This window comes from Melozone crissalis, unplaced genomic scaffold, assembly GCF_028551555.1.
Source record: "Melozone crissalis strain CALT ecotype California unplaced genomic scaffold, PUWL_Pcris_2 ptg000003l_1, whole genome shotgun sequence".
Lineage (NCBI taxonomy): Eukaryota > Metazoa > Chordata > Aves > Passeriformes > Passerellidae > Melozone > Melozone crissalis.
Genome location: NW_026535781.1, coordinates 2486258 through 2507840, shown reverse-complemented (window position 1 = coordinate 2507840; position 21583 = coordinate 2486258). Strand labels below are relative to the sequence as shown.

General features: G+C 50.2%; 1 pseudogene; it reads right to left on the bottom strand.

Annotated features, from left to right (window-relative positions):
- Window positions 1–471: 471 nt before the first annotated feature.
- Window positions 472–7111, bottom strand: LOC128933557 (protein ecdysoneless homolog; annotated as a pseudogene).
- Window positions 7112–21583: the final 14472 nt, after the last annotated feature.

Below are 21583 nucleotides of genomic sequence, written 5' to 3'. Positions count from 1 at the left end.
AAAAATCAGTAATCAAGATGTATTTATGTTTTTATTGAAATAAATTTTAAAACTACTGCTGGCCAATATTTACACATTTGGTCCAATTACTCTTCCTGCAATGTGGTATTTCCCCACCTGGCCCTGAAGGCAGCAGCATTTTCAGAACAAGAACTGCTCCTCAGATATTGAACCCACTCAGCAATGGGTAAAAGAACATTTTAGAAATGTGGCAAATTGGATCACTGAATGAAAAAATGGGAGAGAGGTGTTGTAATAAAACAAAACCTCAATTGAGTCATGCATTCAACATCATTTTTCAGTTTTCTGAAAATGTGTTAGCACTGGAAAATTTCATTTCCACCCAAGACAGTGTGCAAACAGAAGCTTTTGCAGGTAAATTCACTCTGCTGAAGTGACACAAAAATGAACAGAATGCTCTAAATTCAAACCTTTGGCCTCTTCTCCCACATCCTGCTCCTGTGTCTGTGCTCCATCTCCCCAGCAGCCATGTCTTGTGCCAAGGCTCTCCCTGCCTTGCTCAGCTGCCAGTGAGCTCTGTGCTCTCAGGTAAATTCACCCCCAGGCTCTGTAAATGTTCCAGCTGGGTCCTGTCAGGCCAGCCTGGGCACTGCAGGACTTGAGCAGCTTTGCCACCAGGTTCATGTCCACAGCCAGGGCTGCCAGCTCAGCAGCCTCAGCTCCACAATCAGGGCCAGCACTCTCACATGGGGCTGCTCCAACAGAACTTGCCTGCAGGGAGTACAAAGAGAAAGCTTTATGAAATTGCATGAGCAGATTTAAGGGGGGGAAAATGGCAAACCACAGGAGAAAAGAAACAACCATTGTGCAGCCAAAAAAGTCCAGTACACTCCTGAGTCCTGACAGATAGGAGAATTGGAATTCAGACACCAAATGCTCATGCCAGCTGAAAATCACCACTCTCCATTACTCACATTAAGTTCCAAAAGAAGGACACAAAGTGTTGCTGAGTCCTGGCTCAGCTTCCTATGGGAGAAAACTACTACAGGAATTCAGAAGCGAAGCTGCAGCTGCTTGCCCTACTACTAAAAACATGGAAAAGATGGGCAAACTAAAACTAAGCCCTGGAGAAGATGGGCAAATTCCAAGCTTAGGTAAGCTTTAGTTTATAAAAAATGTATGATGGTGCAGGTCCAGCACACTTTGCTTGCACGTGGGAAGGTTCCAATCCCATCACTCAGAATGGCCACTTGCAGCACATTTCCTGCTTGGAAATTTCTGCTGCAAATCAGAGCTCAAGGCACACTCACCCCTCTCTTGGGGCTGCTGAAACTTTTCCCAACGTTGCTCTGTGCCAGCTCACGGTCCATCTCCTTCATGTACGCCTTGAGACTGCCCACGAGCTCCTCAGGAGACACCTTGTGCTCCTGCCTTCCATTCCCAGCATCCAGCTCCTCATCATCCTCAGCTGAGAAAGCAAACTCCTCCTCTTCATCCACATCATCACAATCCAGCTCCTCCGAGTCTGCTCCTGCACATGATGTTGTGTCAGTACAACAGCAAAGAAATCAGTGCTGGCATTTGTTTCAAAGAAAGAAGCAATCTCACCTAAAATTCTGTCCAGGGCTTTGGTAAAAGAATGCACATCAAAGGTAACATGGGATTCATCAGATGACCTGAAATCTAAAAATATTTTTAAAGAAATGAAGCTTCTATGCTTGCATAAGCCTGACACAGGCACAAGCCATATTGATTTCTCTCAAGCCAGGACCAAAGTTGGGACATTTGAATGTAAAAGTCCTCAGAAGTTTGAAGCCTGTGTGCATTAGACATCAAACAACCAGTGGAAGAATTCTTTGAATAAAGGAGAAAAATTGTGAAGACCACAAAATCCAACTGAGGAACAGAGACCAGCTCAGCTTGCAGCACTTGAACCTGCACCAGTGCCAGAGTGGCACCAAGCTGATTTAAAGCAAGCACAGGTTCACTGCTCTGGGTTTGCTTCAGGCCCTGCTCAGCACAGCACCTTCAAACTCTGATTCTCTGCATCACAGAACCAAGCACAGGGCTGCAGCACAGTGCAACATTCCACACCAGAGCCAAACTCCAGGGGCTACTACCATGGCATTTCTGCTCCTTCCTGCGTGGAGACTTTGGACACAAAAGCCTTCATGCTCTCAGCAACTGTTTCCAAGTCATACTTTTGCTCCTCCTCATTTGGGGAAGGAAGGGACTCATTTCTTGTCTCCCTCAGCATCTGATCCAGAGCACCTGGTGTAATATCCAGCCAGCTGTCATCTGAAAGAACACAGCACACATCTGTTACTCTGCACAAGCCTGCTGGCTCACAGGCCCCAACCAGCTGACTGACAGGACTGCAACCATCCTGCAGCTCAGCTCTGCAGTTCAGCTCTTGTGCTGGTCCTGGGTCACACACAGCAAAGCCAGAGAGGATGAGAAGAACTGAGTGCAGATTTCTTGTCACTACTTAAAAACTCTGCTTTGCAGAGCTCAAACTAAGAGAGACCATTCTAGTCACTGAGAAGCCTTGGGCCACTAAGTAGAGGAAGAAAGGCTTACTCTAAACTGGGAGAGCCAACCCAGTGTTTAGTCTTGAGGAAGGCTGGATTGGCTCTCCCTTCACAGCTGTCAGCATTGCCCCTCTGCCCCCACAAATAATCATCTGTAATAGGAATAATTCCCCCATCCAGCTCACCATCCTCTGCAGGAAGACAAGCTGCTTCTCTCTCCAATTCCTTCACATCAATGGGGGTTGTCTGTAGTAGTGTCAGGATTTCATCACCTGGGCTCACTTCATCACAGCTAGAAGAAAAACATTGAATTTACTGAAATGGATTCAATGGGATCACATGCTCTGCATTCAGGTTTTCACTTGAATTCTTCCATTTTCCTTCTGTGCAAGCACATCAAAAAGGGAAATGAATCTAGGGAAGTACCAGAGCACTACACAGAGCATTGGCCAAAACAGGACACAGTCAGTCCCTGCAATTCCCAGCTGATGGCTCCAAAGCCCATTGGTCATGGCTCTTTTCCTTTACATTTCATTTGCCTTGGTAAATATTAAGATTACCTGATCCTAAACACCACAGACTGGAAACTCAAAAAAATAACAGTCAAGATATTATGAGCTGGCAAAGCCTCAGATATTTTTGCAGTGATTTACTTTTTGGATTTGATCATCCAGAGAAATCCACAGCCAGCTCCTTGAGCAAAGGAGATAGATTACCCTGTATTCATTATTCACTGGGACTGCTTTTCAATGAAACTTTTCTACACTTTCTACAGTCAACCAAGCAAAAATTGATTTGCAGTCACCACTTGGAATCCACTTGGAAGAGCTCAGCATTTCACATAACCAAGATAAAAGAGTTACTCAAGCCAGAACTTCTCCCAGTGGAGCATTCCAGAGGAATTAGTACTTGTATGTCCTGGCCACAGCTCCCATGTTCAATGTGCAGTGGAGAAAAGGGTTCAGGTGTTTGTAACAAGCATTTCAAAGGTCACTTACAGGATTTGTAGGGTATATGACACTCATGAATTTCAAGTAGCTCTCACCTTTCTGGCACTGCAACAGATTGCTGGAAGTGATCTTCTGCCATGTGCAACAGTTCCAGGTACTTGGCTGATCCTTCCATTTCTCCCTGTTAAATGCAAGTCACAGGCATGAACCCGAACAATTCTCCCTCCCCTTCCTCTTCCCAGTCAGGCTTTCTAAGGGTGACTGTTGGTCACACAGGAATGCTGAGAGACCCAAAACAACTAAAACCTCTTGGCCATCTACACTTGGAACTCAATACTGCAAAGGGCATTCCTGTATTTGAAGTTTATTAAAGGATATGGAGCTAAGAATCTCAATAGTGTTGTCCAATTTGATAACCTTGAAACAAGTAGTCAATTTATGTCCCATTTATTAACATCAAAAAAGTAGTGAAAGGCATCTTAAAAAAAGAAACAAAAAAATAAACCAGACAACCTCACCAAAACCCCCAGAAGTCACAAAACCCACACATACATAAAAATTACACCTGCATGGGCCCAGATAGGTCGATGATGTATGGATCTTGAAGAATATTGAATTCTAGAGGGGTGGAAATGAAATGTAAACCAGTGAAATCAGTCACACCTCACACAATCACATATGGGAGTTTTCTTCACTCAAGTGTATTTCTCCCCTTGCTTTAGATGAATGAATCAATCCCCACATCTTGCTTTTTCCTTTTTAATTTCCAAAATAAATTACTTTCAAAGGGAAACAAGCTGCACACGTCCCCTTTAAACACATTAGTTCATTTCACACAGAGATATGGATTCAAGCTCCTCACACAAGTTCAAGGGTTAAAATGTATTTTCCCTGCAATGTTAAAAAGCCACAGACTCTGAAATACTCACAGACCTTGAAATAATCCTTCTCCTTCAAGCTCCTGAGGAATCTCTCCCACAGAGGACCGCTTAACACGTTTCTCTTGGCATCAGGAGCCACTTTACTGCTCTTGGAGCACAACATTTCAAAGCCATGAGCCTGCAGATAAAAGATGCAACAACAAGAGGTTCTCAAGGTGTGACAGACTTTGCTCACATTTCTCTGGACAAGCAGGCAACCTCCAGACAAGGACCCATTCCCTGGGCATGCATGAACCAAGGCCAAAATGCCCCAGCAATCATTACCAGCTTCATGCCCAGCTCGCAGGCTCTGTACTGAGGATGAGCTGGGGCGGGCAGGGTGTATCCACTGCGTCTGTCTGGAACAAACTGCTGCTGCACCAGCTGTGCATATAAACACCGAGTGAAAGTCACCTGCAACAGCCAGAGCAGAAACAAACACTCCCTGCAGCGGGACTGGGCTGGGGACAGCCAGCAAACTCCCTCCAGGTCACCAGACTGGCTTTGGAGGCACCCATATTACAGGCAGTGCCTGAGACTGCATTCAAAATACATCATAGAAAGATTTTTCTGATAAATTGCTTTTCAGGCTATACAATGTTTGTTCCAAACTGAAATCCCCAAGCAAATATAAACTTTTGTCATTCTAAATACATTAGGAAAAATCCTTAATATTCTGGAAAATCCCCATTTGAACTGCAACACGTTTCATCAAATACATCTTGTTTCCTTAACAACAAAAAAACCACGTTTCTTTTCAACTAGAGAAGTGCTTTACGAGAACCAGGATATCCTAACTGCTTCAGAACATCACAGGAACTAAAAAGCAGCATTTCAGGTATCACATGCGACCTCTGCTGGTTCCTGATGCTAAGAAAAGCCCTGAATGCAACCTTCTCAACTCCCTCACTCTGTCTGTTCCCTCAAACAAAAGGAAAGTATGAGCCTGACAGTCCAGGTACTCACTTGCAATCTATTTTGGTCTTCTGTTCCAGCCCTTGTAAGAATCTTGGAGTAGGGGAAAATAATTAAACAATTTTTTGCTAATGACCAAATAAATTATGTCCATTTTAATTCATTCCATTAGCTGCCATCCATATTCGTGTGAAGGTGTCTGCTCATTATTTCACCTGGACCAGACAAAGCCTGTGTCCTTACAGAAACAGCAACACTCCAGCCCTGAGCATTCCCTACCCTCAGGGACACTTCTGAATCCATGTCTGCTGGGGTTTTTTTAATATTCATAAACTCATAGAAAGGCTTAGGTTAGAAGGGACCTTAAAGATCAACACCTCCTTCCAACACCCTTGCCACAGCCAGGCACACCTTCCATGAGCCCAGGCTGCTCCAAGCCCCATCCAACCTGCCCTTGGACACTTCCAACGTGTCTGGGATGGGGAAACACCTCCAAGGACGGGCAATGCTAAGACAGGACCTTCAGAGCACAGGCACTGCCCCTTGGCAGCCCTCCCACTAAAGCAGCTCAGCAGCACCCACCTTACCTGGCTGCCAGCCCCGCGAACTCCCTGCTCATCTCCCGCAGCAGCTACACAATGAACCACTCATCCTCCACCTTATCCCCGAACACCGCGGTGCCGCCCAAGTGCGCCGGGATCTCGCCTGCACGGGGCACAGACAGGAGAGGCGGCTCAGCAACGCCGTGCCCAGCAACAGATTGTCCACACGGGCTGCGGAGTCTCCCTCACTGCGGATATCCCAGACCCTGCTGACACAATCTTGTGTCCTGTGCTCGGGGATGGCCCCGCTGCACCAGGGAGGTGGCACCAGATGCCTCACCGGGCTAACCCGTGCTGTGACACCGAGAGTCGGGGAAGCCGCCGGGTCCCCCTCACACGCTCCTGGTTTCTGGCCTCCGAGACCCCCTCACACGGCCCAGTTGTCCTCACACACTGCCTGTTCCCGGCTGCCGGAGTCTCCTCAAAAGATCCCGGTTCTCAACCGCCGGGTGCCCCTCAAACTCTCCCGGTTCCCGGCCGCCAGATTGCCGTCAAACTATCCCGGTTTCCCCTCACACGCCCTCAGTTCCCGGCCACCGGGTCGTCCTCACAGGGCTCAACTCCCCCTCACACGCTGCCGGTTCCCTGCCGCCAGATTTTCCTCAAAAGATCCAGGTTCTCGGCCGCCAGGTGTCCTTCACACTCTCCCGCCTTCTCCTCACAAGCTCCCGGTTCCCGGCCGCCGGATCCCCTTCAAACGATCTCCCCCCCGGTTCCCTCTCAGACGCTCCTCGATTCCGGCCGCCGGGTTCCCCTCACACCCCTCCGGTTTCCCCTCACACTCCCGGTTCCTGGCCGCCTGATTCCCTTAACACGCTCCCGGGTTCCCCCTCACAGGCTACTCGATTCCGGGCGCCGGGTTCCCCTTCTACCCCCCCGCTTTTCCCTCACACGCTCCCGGATCCCCCTCACACTCTCCCGGTTCCCGGCCGCCGGTTCCCCCTCACTGGCTCCCGGTTCCCGGCCGCCGGGTGCCCCTCCCAGTCCCTCCGCTCCGGGCGCTCCTCCCGCCGCGCCTCCCGGCCCCCTCCCGGCTCACTGCGGCCCGGCACGTAGCGCAGGCGGAACGGCTGCCGCTGCCACACGCAGGCGGCCAGGAGCGGGGCCAAGCGCACCAGGGCCAGCTCAGCGCAGCGCCGCAGCAGCGCCTCGCCGCCCGGGCCCGCCGCCGCCGCGAACAGGCGGGAGCGCACCGCGTCCTCGGGCAGCGCCGGCCGCCGCAGCGCCTCCATCGCGCCGGGGCCCAAAGCGCTCCGCCCCCGGGCAGGAGCGGCGGCGCTGAGGGTGATATCGCGATACGCGCGGAAACCGCTGCAGCCGTGAGTGGCTGCCGCTGCCCCGGTGCCCGGCGCGGCTCCGAGCCCCAGCGTGGTCCCGGTCGTGATCCCCCGGCCCCGCTCCCGGGCCTGCCGCCCGCGCTGCCCCCAGCACCGAGCAGGGCCCCGGGACGGCCCGGTCACCCCCTGTCCCCGACGGGAGATGGTTCCCGGCATTCCCGGCATTCCTGAGCACCGGTGTGACGGAACGCAATTAAATCCCTGCAACCGGCTCTTATCCCCTGACTCGAGAGTTGGGTCAGTTCTGACTTACTCGGCTCGTTTACTCTTGTTCTATTTAATGTATTCCAATTTAATTAATCTACGGGGATAGTGACGTCATCTCTGCTTTTAGGGAGCTGTACCTCAATTCGCAGCATCTTAGGTTTAAATTTAATTGATTTTGATCCAGCTGTCCTATAGGTATAGGGTCAAATTGCCAAGGCCAAGGGACTTGAATATAGTTTTGAGGCAGAAAATATCTGGGTTTGTTGGCAATTTTCCAACCAGGAAGAGCCAGGGCATGGCCAGAGCCCAGACCCTCATTGGGAGGGTCTCCCTCACATACCTCAAAAACAAATCTCTCAAGAATAGCAGCTATGAGATGCCCCAACACAGCAAACTGCTGGAGTGCTCCTGTGAGAATAACTGGGGCTGTGTGTGATTCCCACAGAGCAGGAGCAGCCTTGCCCTCAGCAGGTCACAGCCCTGTCCCATGAGGATGTGTCACAAAAGGGTCAGGAAAGACCACAGGACCTCAGTTCAGATGAGGCGTTTGACCGAGCCCAGAGATCTCATCCTGGAACTCTGAAAACACAGGAAAATCATGAGACAGCCCTGGGTCAAGGCACAGCAACCCTGCTGGAACAAGAGAAGGGACTGAAGGCTGAGCAGGCAGTGCAGGGAACGGCTGCAGACAGCCTGTTCAAAGAGATGCAGCTGCAGCTGCAGAACAAAACAGAGAGATCCCAAAGTGACACCATGTCTTGTGGATACTCACACAAAGATATGTCAAAGTTCATGAAATGCTAGCTATAAATAAGGTAATGGTGTCTTATGAATAATGCCTGTTATAAAAATGAGTGAATTCATATGATGGAACCAATCTATCAGCAGTGACTGTCTCAGGAATTGGAGACAATATTCTTCCAGCATTCCTGTATCCATAGCAATGAAACACTGAACAGCTTACAATGGATAACAGCCACAGTGTGGAACAACCACCCACTCTCCTGTGTTATCTGTGGAAGATAAACCAGAAGAGATAACAATCAATTATCCTGTCAGGAAGTGCAGCACTGACACCTGTGCAACCTGTGAGAGGATCAAGGGCCCAACAAACTGTATCTTCTTCTATCCAAAGGCAGGTGTTTATCAGTGTTTCATCACAGCTGTTTCAGTGCGATCTGTCTTATCTCTAGAAGGAAATAACCACATCTTGCAATGTGAACAAAAATATTTAAACAAAATTAACTTAGGGCCTAAAATTAATTGCAATGTAATTCAATGTCACCGCAGTGGCATTAGAGGTACACTTAAGAGAATTTAGGTTACATCTATAATACCGAATAAAAGCTCATTTTAATAAAACTGGAATAGAACATGAAATGGCTTAAAATGAAGGAGACTGAAACTTGATCTCATCCAAACTCAGCAACACTCAAACCTGATGGCAATCCACCTCAACATAAATGACTCTTAACAAAATTAACTCAATAGAGTTAAAACATAGTTTAACATTACTCAGACATAGAATTGCCTAATCTTACCAACACTAAAATCAAATTCAAATAAAACAGACCTGAAGTAACAATCAATATCCTTAAATGTTCTGGGTACTACAATGTGTAACTTAGTCTGATGCTATTAATATCAAAAGGTGCTGAAAATGTGAACCAAACATGGCTGAAATAGTGGCCTGATGGATTTACTGTAGGGACTAGAAAAGTGTGACAAATACTTTGACCCTATGTAGTTTAAGATCGAGGAAAACTCATGGTAGCCGCAAATTTTAAGGAATCATATTTTTAGTAAGACTTTTTAAAGTGGAATTGTACCGAAAGAAACAACAATGTAGAATTTGAAAAGTGTGCAACAAACCATGAACTTCTCGAGATTGTAGTTAGTGTAATAGCATATGGTAAGTGTTATCAGTATTTCTGTTAAAGAAATTCGATTGTGTTGTGCTGGACATGATAATAATAACGAGGCACTGCATTTACCGCTTTGAATATCTCCAGTAACAATTGTCAGAGAAATCAGAATTCAGGAAAAATTCAAGATTAACTTTAAAAAACCATTTCAACACATTTTTAAGGCATTCTAGAACACGATCTATGAGGCTTCAGTACCCAGGGCAGTCAGAGCCCTTCGGCAAATGCCGGGGGTTCGCCCCGCCGCAGGGCTGGGGAGCCACGGGGGGCAGTGAGTTCGGCCGGGGCCAAGCGGAGGCGCCGGGCAAAACCGAGCCTCGGGAGGGGGGAAAGCGCCGGCGGCAGCGAGGGAAAAGCCGAGCGGGGACCTAGCGTGGGCTCAGGATGATGCGGGGCAGTCCCCGGATTTTCCAATGCGCTCAGCCGAGCCAAAGTGTTCAGGTCCCCATATCCGGGTCATTAGCGACGGGAGGCGCCAGAAAGGTGAAGGAACCGATCCTGGAAAATGCAGCGGGGAGCGCTGGGGAGAGGGGCCGGGGCGGGGTCGGGGAGCAAAACGGCCGCGCCACGATTGGCCGCGATCCCTCATTTGATTGATCAAATCGGTCCAAATCTGCGGCGGCACCGGCCGTATCCGCTGTGTCTGGCCGGGATGGGAGCGGTGGCGGCACCCGGAGCCCGGCGAGGCGGCGGCGGAGCTCGGAGGCGGCTCCAGCCCAGGTGGGACTGCGGTCGGTGCTGCCCCAGCTCGGGGCTCGCTGCGGGCGGAGGGGGCCGCGGTGAGGGCCGGGGGATTCTGGCGAGTTCCTGGTGCCGGCTTCCCCTGTGTCCCCCTGCGCTGGGATCGACAAGGGAGCGGCTGCCCGCGCTCTCCTCCTTGCCCGGATGGCCGGGATGGAGCCGGTGCCGCGGCAGCGATGGCTCATCGCGGCTGCTCTCGCTAGGACGGAGGCGGCTGCTCCGTGCCCGGGACCGTTCCCGGCCGTGCGGCACCGGGCTCGGGGCCGCTGCTCGGGCGGGAGGTGTCCGTGCCCCGCTCGGGGCTGGCACGGCATGAACTTGAACGTGCCTCAGAGCCCCAAGCGCTGCAGGCGCCGAGTGCGGGCACAAAGCATCCTGCCTGCTCCGGGACCGAGGCTTCTCGGCGCTGCCCTCTGTGCCGGGAGCCGCTCCGTGTACCCAGGCAGGGAGCCGCAGCGGCCGTGCAGGCGCTCGGTGTGGCCGGGCTCCGAGGCGCCGGAGCAGGGAATCATGCGGGGCACAATGGTGAGCAGCCCGGGGCGGCTGCTTCTCGCCCCTCGGCAGGCGGACTCCGAGCCGCAGCTGCCCCGGGCCAGCAGCAGCCGGCAGCTCGCAGGCGCTCTCAGCGCCCGGCCCGGCCCGGAGCTGGGCTGCAGCGGCTGCAGAGCCACAGGGGCCGGGGCTGCGGCCACCGCAGAGCTCCCGGAGGCTGCGCTTGTCTCCGCACCTGCTGCCGCACCTCTGGGCAGCGCCGACAGCGCAGCCACAGCTGCCACCGCCCTCCTGAGCCCCGCACGGCCGGCACCAGCAGCGACCTCTCACCGTGTCCCTTTCAGGGTGCCATCAGCGCGGCTGGAAAGCTGTTCCCGAGGCCGAGCTCCCAAAGACTCTGCCAGCAGCACTCCTGATGTGTCCGAAGCAACGTGCTGATTGTTTTGGGCAGAGAGATGTCGGCTGTGAGCAGGAGAAGAGTGAATTCTGCTCCATTTGTGGAGTTGCGAATGGGCCCCAGCATCCCCAGGAGGGACCAGCAGCCACGGTTCCACACTTGCCTGGGGCCCAAGAAGCTTCTTGGCATAAGGAGGAGGATGCCACTTGTGAGCATGCAGTGAGTGCAGATGTGGAGTGTGGATTCTGCACCAGGGATGGGAGTGTGAGGGAGCCCCTGGCTCCCCAGGGCACACCAGCAACCAACAATGAACACAAAAGGAACCTCAGAAGATTCCTGGGTGAGTGCAGGGCCACCCCTGTGGCCTCTAGGCAGGGGCCCGTGTCCCCTCCCAAGGCCAGGGCTGGCAGGTGTGTGGCTGTTTCCCCATGTCTGGAAGAGGCCTCGTGCTCTGCTGGGCCCCAGTGGCTGGAAGCAAGAGCCCCAGCTGCCCCCAAGGCTGTGCAGTTCTCCTGCTGCAGCCTGTCCACACAGCTGTGTCCCTGCCTGTCCCCACAGCTGTGTCCCTGCCTGTGGCCAAGCTCTCGGCTCTCTGGCTGCCAGCTGAGGGAGGGTCACACTGGCTCAGGGCTCCCTGCTCTGCTCCCTGGCTGTGGGCTGAGCAGATTGCAGGGCTGGCTCTGCTTCTGGCAGCCAGCAGCTCTTTCCTGCTCCAGGTGAATGGTTCAGGTGCCATCCCGTGGGCACGGCGGTGCTGATTCTGCTGCTCCTGGTGCTGGTGCTGGCTTTGGGGGCGGCCTTGGCTGTGCTGGCAGGTAAGGGAGGGGCAGCAGCCTGGGCCCAGCCCCTCGGGGCAGAGTGGGCTCCCTGCTCCCTGCACAGGGGAATCCTGAGAGCTTCTCCTCTTCCCCCTGCAGCACCACAGCTTCCAGTCACACCTGCGACTCCACAGTGTGTTCTGGGCTGTCCCCATAGCTGGGTTGGGCACAAGGGGGTCTGCTACTACTTCTCAAGGGACTACAGCACGTGGGAGCAGGGTCAGGAACGGTGCTCCGAGCTCAATGCCTCCCTGGCCATTGCCAAGGATGAGGAGGCCATGGTGAGTGAGGGGCTGCGGGCGCTGTGGGGTGGCTGAGGGCAGCCTGGGGGCGCTCCTGGGCCGGGCTCGGGGCTCGTAGGGCCGGGGCTGCAGCCCTGGGCCGGGGCCTTGCAGGGAAGGAGCCCCGGCGTGCGGGGGGAGCCCCGGGCACGTGTCCCCCCGAGAGACCTGGGCAGCTCCCACTCCTCTCTCCTGGGCAGGATTTGCTCTTCTGCCTCCGCGGGAACGTCGATTTCTGGCTCGGGCTGCGCAGACGGGGCGAGCGCCTGCACTGGGGGGACGGCAGCAGCTACAGCTCCCGGTGAGTGCCGGGGAGCCGAGCAGGGCCTGGGGGCACAGGGGCACAAGGGCTTCCCCTGGCAGCCAGCGCTGCCTCTGCTCCTCCCTGCAGGGTTCCTGTCTTTGACACTTCTGAGTGTGTGTACCTGGCTGATGAGAGATTCAGGAGTGGCAACTGCTCCAATGAGCGGCCGTATCTCTGCAGCAAGGCCCAAGCTCCCCTGTAATAGGGGCTGCTCTACGGACCTTTTAGCAGCCTCCGTGGACTTGTCTAGGCCCCGTGGAGGGTTGAGGCTTAACAACAGGATATTTTGAGTCAGGATGAAATAGCAAAATAAGTTCCTGTCTTCTGCCGATCTGACCCTTTCTTATCTCTGTAACCCCATAGGTCACTTTCCCCTAACTTTTATTATTGGACAAGTTTTTCAAATAGTAAGGGCAGGGGAAAGTGAGCTGTGTACCCTATAAAAAGGGGCTGTTTTAGCCCATTTGGCAGAACAAGAGCCATCGCTGGAACCCTTCATGCACCTCTAGAAAACCATCATTGTGGAATGCCAGGACCCTTCTTCTCCTCTCTCTCATCTGCTTCTCCCCCTAGCCCTCTGGCACCGTCACATGCAAAGAGCTGAAATCATAAGAAAGCTGATAATCGCTAAAGAGCTGAAATCCACTAAGCATGCCTATGGAAGCCAGCGGCTATGAGCTGGCTATTCGGGCTGACTGGATATTCAGGCACCCTGTCTCCAAGAGGGACCGAGTTACCCAGATAGGACTGCCTTGCTCAGGAGCTAAGCCTGCTCTACCGAGTTGGACTAGGGGGGAGACCCCTTCAGACTTTCTCCAAGCTGGGCAGTGCCAGTTTCACCTCTGAGCCCAGCACAGTGCTGTCCTTCCTCAGGTGCGCCCTGTGCCTTGCACTTCTTCTCAGGGTCACCTCAGTGCCTCTTCATCCTCAGTGCCAGCGCTGGGCTGGGGCTGCAAAGGAAAAGTCTCTGCAATCCATCCTGCCACCGACGCTGCCTGCAGTGAGTGCATTGCCCTCATTATGTGTGGGAAATAGGGCTCACTATTTACACTTTTTATAATTGTTTGTTAAGGGATAAAATCCCGACCTGCCATGCATGTCTTTGCACGTGGTCAAGTGAAACTATTTTTTCTATGTAGTGTTTCATTATAGATCTACATGTACTTTTTTAAGCCTTCTGAAGAATTGAAACATAACCTTGAATTTACATACTGTTAAAAGTTTTTTAACTTTTGAATTGTCTTCAGGACATCTTGTACCTTAAACTACTACATTTCATGCTTCCTTGTGGTTCTAAATTTTTGTATTTTAACTCCCTGATAATGAGGGTCAATAAATACTTTTGTTTTCCATGCTCTGGTTTCTGTTATTTTGTCTTTCTGATAAGGATATCCCTGAATGTGGGAAATCACTTAATTATTTTACACCATTTTCTGGGTTAGGTACAAATGAAAAAATAATTTGTAAATCAACATTTCACAGTCTTTATTATGCTACAGTCTAAGAGAGTATCTATTACATGTGTATTTATTAAAGCTATACAGTGCATACATAAACTGACACATTATACTATATCAAATGCAGTAATTACACATTGTACTATATCAAGGTTTTTGTGATCAGTAATAGCTTGCTAAAGAAAAGTTATTATGTAAATGCAAAATCCAATACCTATATTTATAATTTATTACATTATGCAACAAGCTTAGTTGGGAAATCCAAATTGCCCTGGAGGCTTGGAAATCATCACAAACTGGCCTGAAGATGAGACTGTCCTTGGAACACATGAGAAACGACCCTCACTTTTAAATTTTTCAAGGTTTATTTAACCTTAACAAAAAAATACAACAACAGACTGAATAAGGAAAAATTACCGCTCTGGAGGTCTCTGGGACTGTCAGCCACGGGCTCATTTACAAAATGGATGCTCTTCCTTTTATACCCTCAGCCCGTGCCAAAGCTTTGTCAGTGAGCTCCTTCTCTGCCCTCCACAGGTGGAGATCACTTCCTCACACCTTGATTGGAGCTCAGGTGTTGTCCTGTGGCCCCTCCTGGTAATGTGCCAGCCCTCCCCAAATGCCCTGGGAACTGAGGCTGCTACAAGGGGGAGGGAAAGGGGACTGTGGGGGGACACACTACAGTAACAGCACTCTACATCTAAAAAACTTCTCCTAGCATACACGTAATAATCCCCTAATTGTGAGAGCAAACCACTACATAATTCATCTATGACACACCACCCTTTTCTTTTCCTATGAGTCATTTGTCTCAAACAGTTAGCTCTAATTTTTGATTCTGATAATCTGCTCTTCTCAAAAACATTTTAATTAATCATACAGGTATCTGTTGATGTGGGCAAGGACAGTGGGAACAGAAGAAAAAATCTCAGATTTTCTTGAGACAGACATATTTGGAATGGACAAAATGAGATCACAGAGGTCTGGCTTGGTTTTTTTATCCCATTTACCGTGCCCATGGGGCTGCTACTCATAGCAGGTGTATCTTAGTGGGGAGTACAGAGGCCAACTCAGTCTTGCCTTCTGGTTCCTGCTGTATTAAAAGACAGCTGAGCAATGACAGAGGTCTGGGGTGCCTTTCTTGCCCCCACCTTGCCATGCCTATGGGATTGCTGCCCACAGCAGGGCTATGGAATCTTCTTGGTGGTGAACACAGGGGCCAACCTGGTCTTGCCCTCTGATTCTTGTTTCACTCTACTTGTTGGTCCTTAAGGAAACTGCCCCAATACCTCTGATTCTTCTCCTTACAAGAACAGAGTGTACACGGAGAGCCAGGGGCCACCCCAGCCAGCAGAGCTGGGTAGTGCCACATACACAAACACACATGTATATATAAATGTATATATATATATATGTCTGTTTCTCTCGGTGGGACAGCAGCTGGATGCACAGAGCCGTGTACCCAGAGCCGTGTCCCTGGACATGCCCAGCCATGAGTGCACACAGGGACATGTGCAGAGCCAGTGCTCACACACACAGGGACCTGCTCACCTGCACAGAGCTCCTGTGCCCCACGGCACCTGCCAGCAGCACCCACCTGTGTGCACCCAGCCTGCCACAGCAGCACACCTGTGCTGCACAGACACTCACCTGTGCACAGTCCCTACCAATGCACACGGGCCCCAAGCAAAGACCTGCTGGCACGTAGAGCCTGAGCACAGCAGCGTGTGCAGTCACACACAGCAACACACGCCTGTCCCACACAGAGCCGTGCTCACACCTGCAGAACCTGTGCACACTCACAAGCACAGAGCTGTGCACAGCCCCACTCACACCTGAGAGTGCAACGCAGCCCCCGTGCCCACAGCAGGGCACACAGCCCGTGCCCACAGCAGCACATCCCTGGGCACAGAGCTGGGCACAGCAGCACGCACAGTGCCCATGGCAGAGCAGGACGTGTGCCCTCACACCTGGGCACAGCACATACACACACAGTGCCCATGGCAGAGCAGGACGTGTGCCCTCACACCTGGGCACAGCACATACACACACACAGTGCCCATGGCAGAGCAGGACGTGTGCCCTCACACCTGGGCACAGCACACACGGGCACACAGGGCCGGGCACACTCGGGCACAGCTCTCTGGCACAGCTCTCCTGGCCCCGACGCCCCCAGGCTCTCTCCTCGTGGGACCGTGACACGGTGGGCAAGGGGACATTGTGGCACCGTTTAAAGAGCCCCTTCTGTGCCTTTGGGCTGAGGACACACAGGCCTGTGCTAAAGGAAAGGTCAGAGACCACGCTGGATTCTGCTACTTGCCTCTCCCCCTCCAAGGGCCAAACTGAGCCCATTTTGCTGTCCTGTGTTCCCCAGAGCCTGAGGAGCTCGAGGGAGAGCATTGGGAAGGTTGGTTGAGGGTCACTGCTGGTGCACAGCACTCGGGGCATTTTTCACCCCTTCCATTCCCATGGGCTGTTGGGGCAGGAACTCACAACAGCCTGAGCCCACTGCCTCAGCAGCTTGTGCTCTGTCCAGGGGCCCCTTTCACTTCTTACCTGAGCAGGGGAACGGTGTGGCTCTGGTGCTGGGGAGGGCAGCTCACAGTCCCCTGGGGACAGGGAAAGGAAAGCTCCAGGCCTCTCTGCAGGGGGACAGGGACTTTGAAACAAAGGTGTTCATCAAGATTTCATCTTGGACTGAAAGGGGGAAAGGTGTCTGTGTTATGCATGGAAATTTGAGTGGAAAACAACTGCAATTTCTAATAAAGAATTTTCATCAATGTACGGTCTCCTGTTTTCTAAAGAAGTTTTGCTTCAGTCAGACAGAAAATCACTTTGATGTACAGCTCTCAGTGCTGACTTAAGGTACACTTTTACAAGGCATATATTTAGTTTTCTACAGCAGTGCTAGAGATTCTAGGACATCTGAATCCCTGCAGTGTAACAAAGCCCTTGAGACCCAGCTATGAGAGGGCAGCCACAGGCAGGAAGGCAGCTGCACCTGGTTAGCAGGAGATTAAACTAGAACCATAAAACAAGTTAACTTTATAGGCAGATGATGTCACATCCTGTGGTCACTTTGTTTTCTGCTGCGTGAACATTAATTACAGTAACTTCTGCCAGTAACACCAGAAGAGCTGGGAACTCTTAGCCAAGAGTGGATTTGCTGTTTCTGACACTGCTAAACTATTCCATGCCTCACCTGGAGTCCAGAAACTTCTGCTGGAAACTTTGTTATAAAAAACAACTGCAGTCTTTTCTAGGGATCTGTTTCTTTGGGATCTGTGGGATCTCAGCCTCTCAGAACTGGGGTGCAGGGTGAACAAGACCACCCCTGGGGGGCTCGGGAGTCCTGGAATGTTGCCAGAAATGTCTGGTGGCTGGACTTTGATCCCACATGGGAGATGACATCAGTATGAGGATAGGAGGATTTCACTGGGGTGAACGGTGAAGGGATAAGTTAATTGGAGTGTGAGATAAAGGGTTTAAGACTTCTGTACAGGGGGGTCTAGAGAAGTAAGATGGAGGAATTGGGGCGTGCCCTTCTCCTCCTTCTTCTTCTTCTTCTTGGCCTCCATCTTCTGTGGTGATGTTGGCACTTTGGGATTGGACCTTACTAAAGTGTACTGGTTAATAAGGGTGAAAGGTATTGGAGAAAAATGATAAATATTGTATACATAACTCCGAGTATAAAGATAGGTGACCGCCCCAGGGGCTCTCAGTGTGTGCCCATGGCTGACTGCTGAGCAGAACTCTGTCAGGCCCAGAGAAAATCTTTTAGATAAGCATTTAATAAACACCGAGACAGAGAAAAGATCTGAAGTCCCTTCTCGTCCTTTGGAGCGCGGGCGGCCCAAGGCCACCTCGGGCCTTCCCAGACCATCTAAACAGCCGAAAATCCGTCAGGGATCCTCCTAACAGTTCTGAGTTATCTCCCTGGCTTCACTACATCTTTCTGTTTCTCAATTCAGCTCTTAGGTAGAAGGATCCTTCCAAGCCAAAAGGATTTCTGAAGCAGTCCTAACCTGCAGCCCCTGTGTGGCTTCAGGCCATCCATCCAAAAGGAAAAGTGACTTCTGTTCCCTAAGAGAGCCCAGTGATCTGTTGGCAGGAGAAATCAGGAATGGAGAAGGTGATTCCAGCTCTGCTGGGTGCTGTTCCTCCCCATTAGACAGGAGAGGATCAAGCACATACCATCAGCCTTTGCTTCTTCAGGGCATGAAATCCCTGAGGAGACAAAGCCACCTCAGGGTCATCAGATCCCACCTGAGAGAAGGAAATGCTATAAACCTCACCATGGTCTCAGCCACTAAAATGAGGAACTTTTCTTGTGGGTCCCCAATACCATTTCCAGCAAAGCCCAGCTGGTGCTGAAAATTGCATTCGCATTTAGGGGGCAAAACCAATGAGTCGTCACAGACATCTGAGGTAAAATGAGGGTCCCATAAATGTAAAATTTCTCTTTGTTTTTAACAGAGGAAGATTTTCATCTTTTAAGCCCAAATCTTCTCTGACACACAAAAGAACATTAAATACAGAGACACTTTAGGTCTAACTTGAAATATTTGTTTCTTTGGCAATTCTGTTTTTACATGAAGTGTGGCTGGATGAACACTACTGAAGCACATGAACACTAAGACTACTACTGCAAACTGCAGAAATTACTGAAAATTCTCTTCTACTGGCAGCAAGAGTCAACATGTCTGAAGGTTTCCTTGTATGGAGAGCAGTTACACTGAATGGTTTTGACATCAAAATCAACTGGAAAACATTGATTTCAGGTAAAGTGTAAAAAATGAACACTGTGTTATAGATATATATTATGGTGTTGGCCTTTTGCCTATATTAAAATGGATTCTATATGTGTGGTGTTAAAGTGACTTTGCTGAAAGTACATAGTTTCTATTTTTGTTGCTAACTAAAACTTGGAAATAGCTGATCTAGATATGCTTGTGTTAAAATGCCTGCTTGGTTGAGATAATATCCAAGGAATAGATGATGCCAACTATCAGCACTCATCTTCTGAAGGCAGTGTGGACCCAGGCCCAAGAACTGAAGGTGATGATAAAATTAACTAAAACCACAACCAAGTGGTTTTAGTTAATTTTATCATCACCTTCACAACGTGCTTGAAAAAGCAGGACCCAAGGAGGAGCCATGCAAAACAGTTCTTGGGGCATGTAAACTAGTTTGGGAAAAAATTTACATATGCACCAGGCTGATGCAATAGAAATGCTGTATAAGTGTGTTTCCAAACTAGCAGGTGTTGGGGAAAATTTTACATATGCACCAGGCTGATGCAAAAGAAATACTATATAATTTGTGCTTCCAAACTAGCAGGTGTGCTCCACGCTGAGTGCCAACACACACCTGGCTGTAACCTCTGCTTAGTTGTCTTTGTCTCCTATTAAAGTCCTTTATTAAACTTTTATATTTTACCGGGAGAGGGAACAGTGGATTTTCCACTGTATTTCAGGTACTTTCTCAGCCACATTTTCAAGATGATTCACACAAATGAAACTGTCTGAGGGCAAGAGAGCATTACAGTGAGTAACAGTTTGACATGAGAAGAATTTGGGGAGGTGATAAAAATGGTTTCTCTCTAACTAACCGTCTGTTGAACCACTAAGAAGCTATCACACTATCACACCTCTGTTAAAGGCAATGATAAGACCAAAGGAACCCGTGATTTTCTCCGTCTGGCCGGCAGTGAGGTACCACAGCCGGGCGGGCGCTGCCATGGGCCCGGGCTGGGCCCCTTCCCCATCCCAGCCCCGCTGCCGCGGGCAGGGAGAGGGGGATGCTGCGGGCCAGATGGAGCCGGCCTTGCTCTCATCTCACTGCTTGTCACAGCCCCAGCCCGTCCCAGCCGAGCCCCGGGAGCAGCCCCAGGCCAGCATCGGGATTTTACCGCAGAGAAGCGGCCGCAGCCATCGGGCAGGGCAAGGAGAAGCCGCCCCTGTCCCAGGCAGCCCAGCCCCGAGCGCTGCTGCTGCTGCTGCTGCTGCTGAGCTCCGGCCGGGCTGATCAGATCGGAGCCGCTCCCCAACCGCAGCTCCGGGTCTGGAACGGGGTCAGGGCAAACATCTGCAGGCTCCAAGCAGCACACAAACCCTTTCAGTGCTTCAGTCCTAACTCGAGTGAGAGAGAAGAACAAGATACAAACATGTAAAAGAACAACATGAAAACATCATGGTCAGTGAGGAGGAAGTTAAGTCCCAGATGGGAGGGACGAGGAGATGCTCTGATTTTAAAGCTGAAATCCCCTTATAAGCTATGGAGAAAAGTCACTTTTCCCCTATAACACATAAAACTCTGGGGAGATGAAGGGTTCAAATTGATATCCAACAAAGGCCTCCACACTAAATCAGCAGTTGCTGAAGTAGCTGTAATCCCCTGACTGCCAACCCAGGAGGACACTGGTCCTGAGGACAAGCCCTCTTTCCACTTTGCTGAGGCAAAAAAGGCATTGAGCACCTCTGCCTTCTCCTCACCTGCAGTTACTAAGGTCCTTCCCACATCCAAAAGAGAACAAAAGCTGGTCTAACCCTTCCTTTTACCATTAATATATTTGTAAAAACTGTTTTTATTATCCTTTACAAAAGTTACCAAATTAAGTTCAAACTGAGCTTTGGCCTCCCTAATTTTTTCCCTACATACCGTAGCAGCCCCCTTAAATACTTCCTGAGAAACCTGACCCTCCTTCCAAAGATGTTACTTCCTCCTTTTATTCCTAAATTCCTTCAAACCCTCATTCCCCATCCAGGCTGGATGTTTGTATCACTGAGTTTCTTTTTTGGCACACAGGGACAGTCTGTTCTTGTGATATCAAGATCTCTGTTTTGAAGCACACCCACATTTCTTGGACTCCTTTAAGGGCTGCTTCCCAAGGGACTTTCTGAGTAAGTATCCTAAATAGGTCAAAATCTGCCCTCAGGAAGTCTAAAGCAAAAACTTTATGAGAAGGTGCTCAAATTTCAAAGAAAGAAGAATGCCGTACTGCCAGGAGAAAATCTCTGTTCCCAGTGATGAGGATGATTTTGGAAATTAATGATAAGAACTTTTGCCTTTAACCAGCTCATATTTAAAGCAATACCCCAGAAGTCAATATGACTCATAAAGAAGTTGTAGGAAGGATGTAGAAAATGAGAGAAGCTTCACGATAAATTTTCCCCAGGCAGCTGCTATTTGTGACCAAATTAAGAACCAGGAGAAACTGTCTCTCCTCTTGTGAAGTCTCCATAACACTAACAAGAGGGACTTCTCTCCCTAAATGAACTGAAGAAAGACTTTTTAGAGGTAGTAAACTAACTAGAAATTTTTGGTTTTGTTTCTTTATTTGTCAGTGGAAAAGAAAAAGTTGTGGGAGGACGAGAAGTTTTAGAATTTTTCTAAAGGGTTTACTTTGATTCTTGCTAATATTTTCCTTTTAGTTACTATTTATAAAATTCTCTTTAGACCCTTTTAAAGTTTTAAGCCTGCTTTCACTTTCTGCAGACCTTATCTCACAGCAGGAAATGAGTGCAGTAGTGATTGATCAGCAGGAAATGAGTGCATAGTGATTGATCAGCACCAAAACCACTACACAGGGCACTGTAAGACATGGCTTTTTCAGAGACAGGAGGGAGGAGCAAAGTTTAGCAAAGCTTTGCCAACTTTGTGTCCTCTCACAGAGAATAAAACAAAAGTGACTACACTGTTATGAATAAAACAAAAGCGACTACACTGTTAGGAATGAGGTCCCT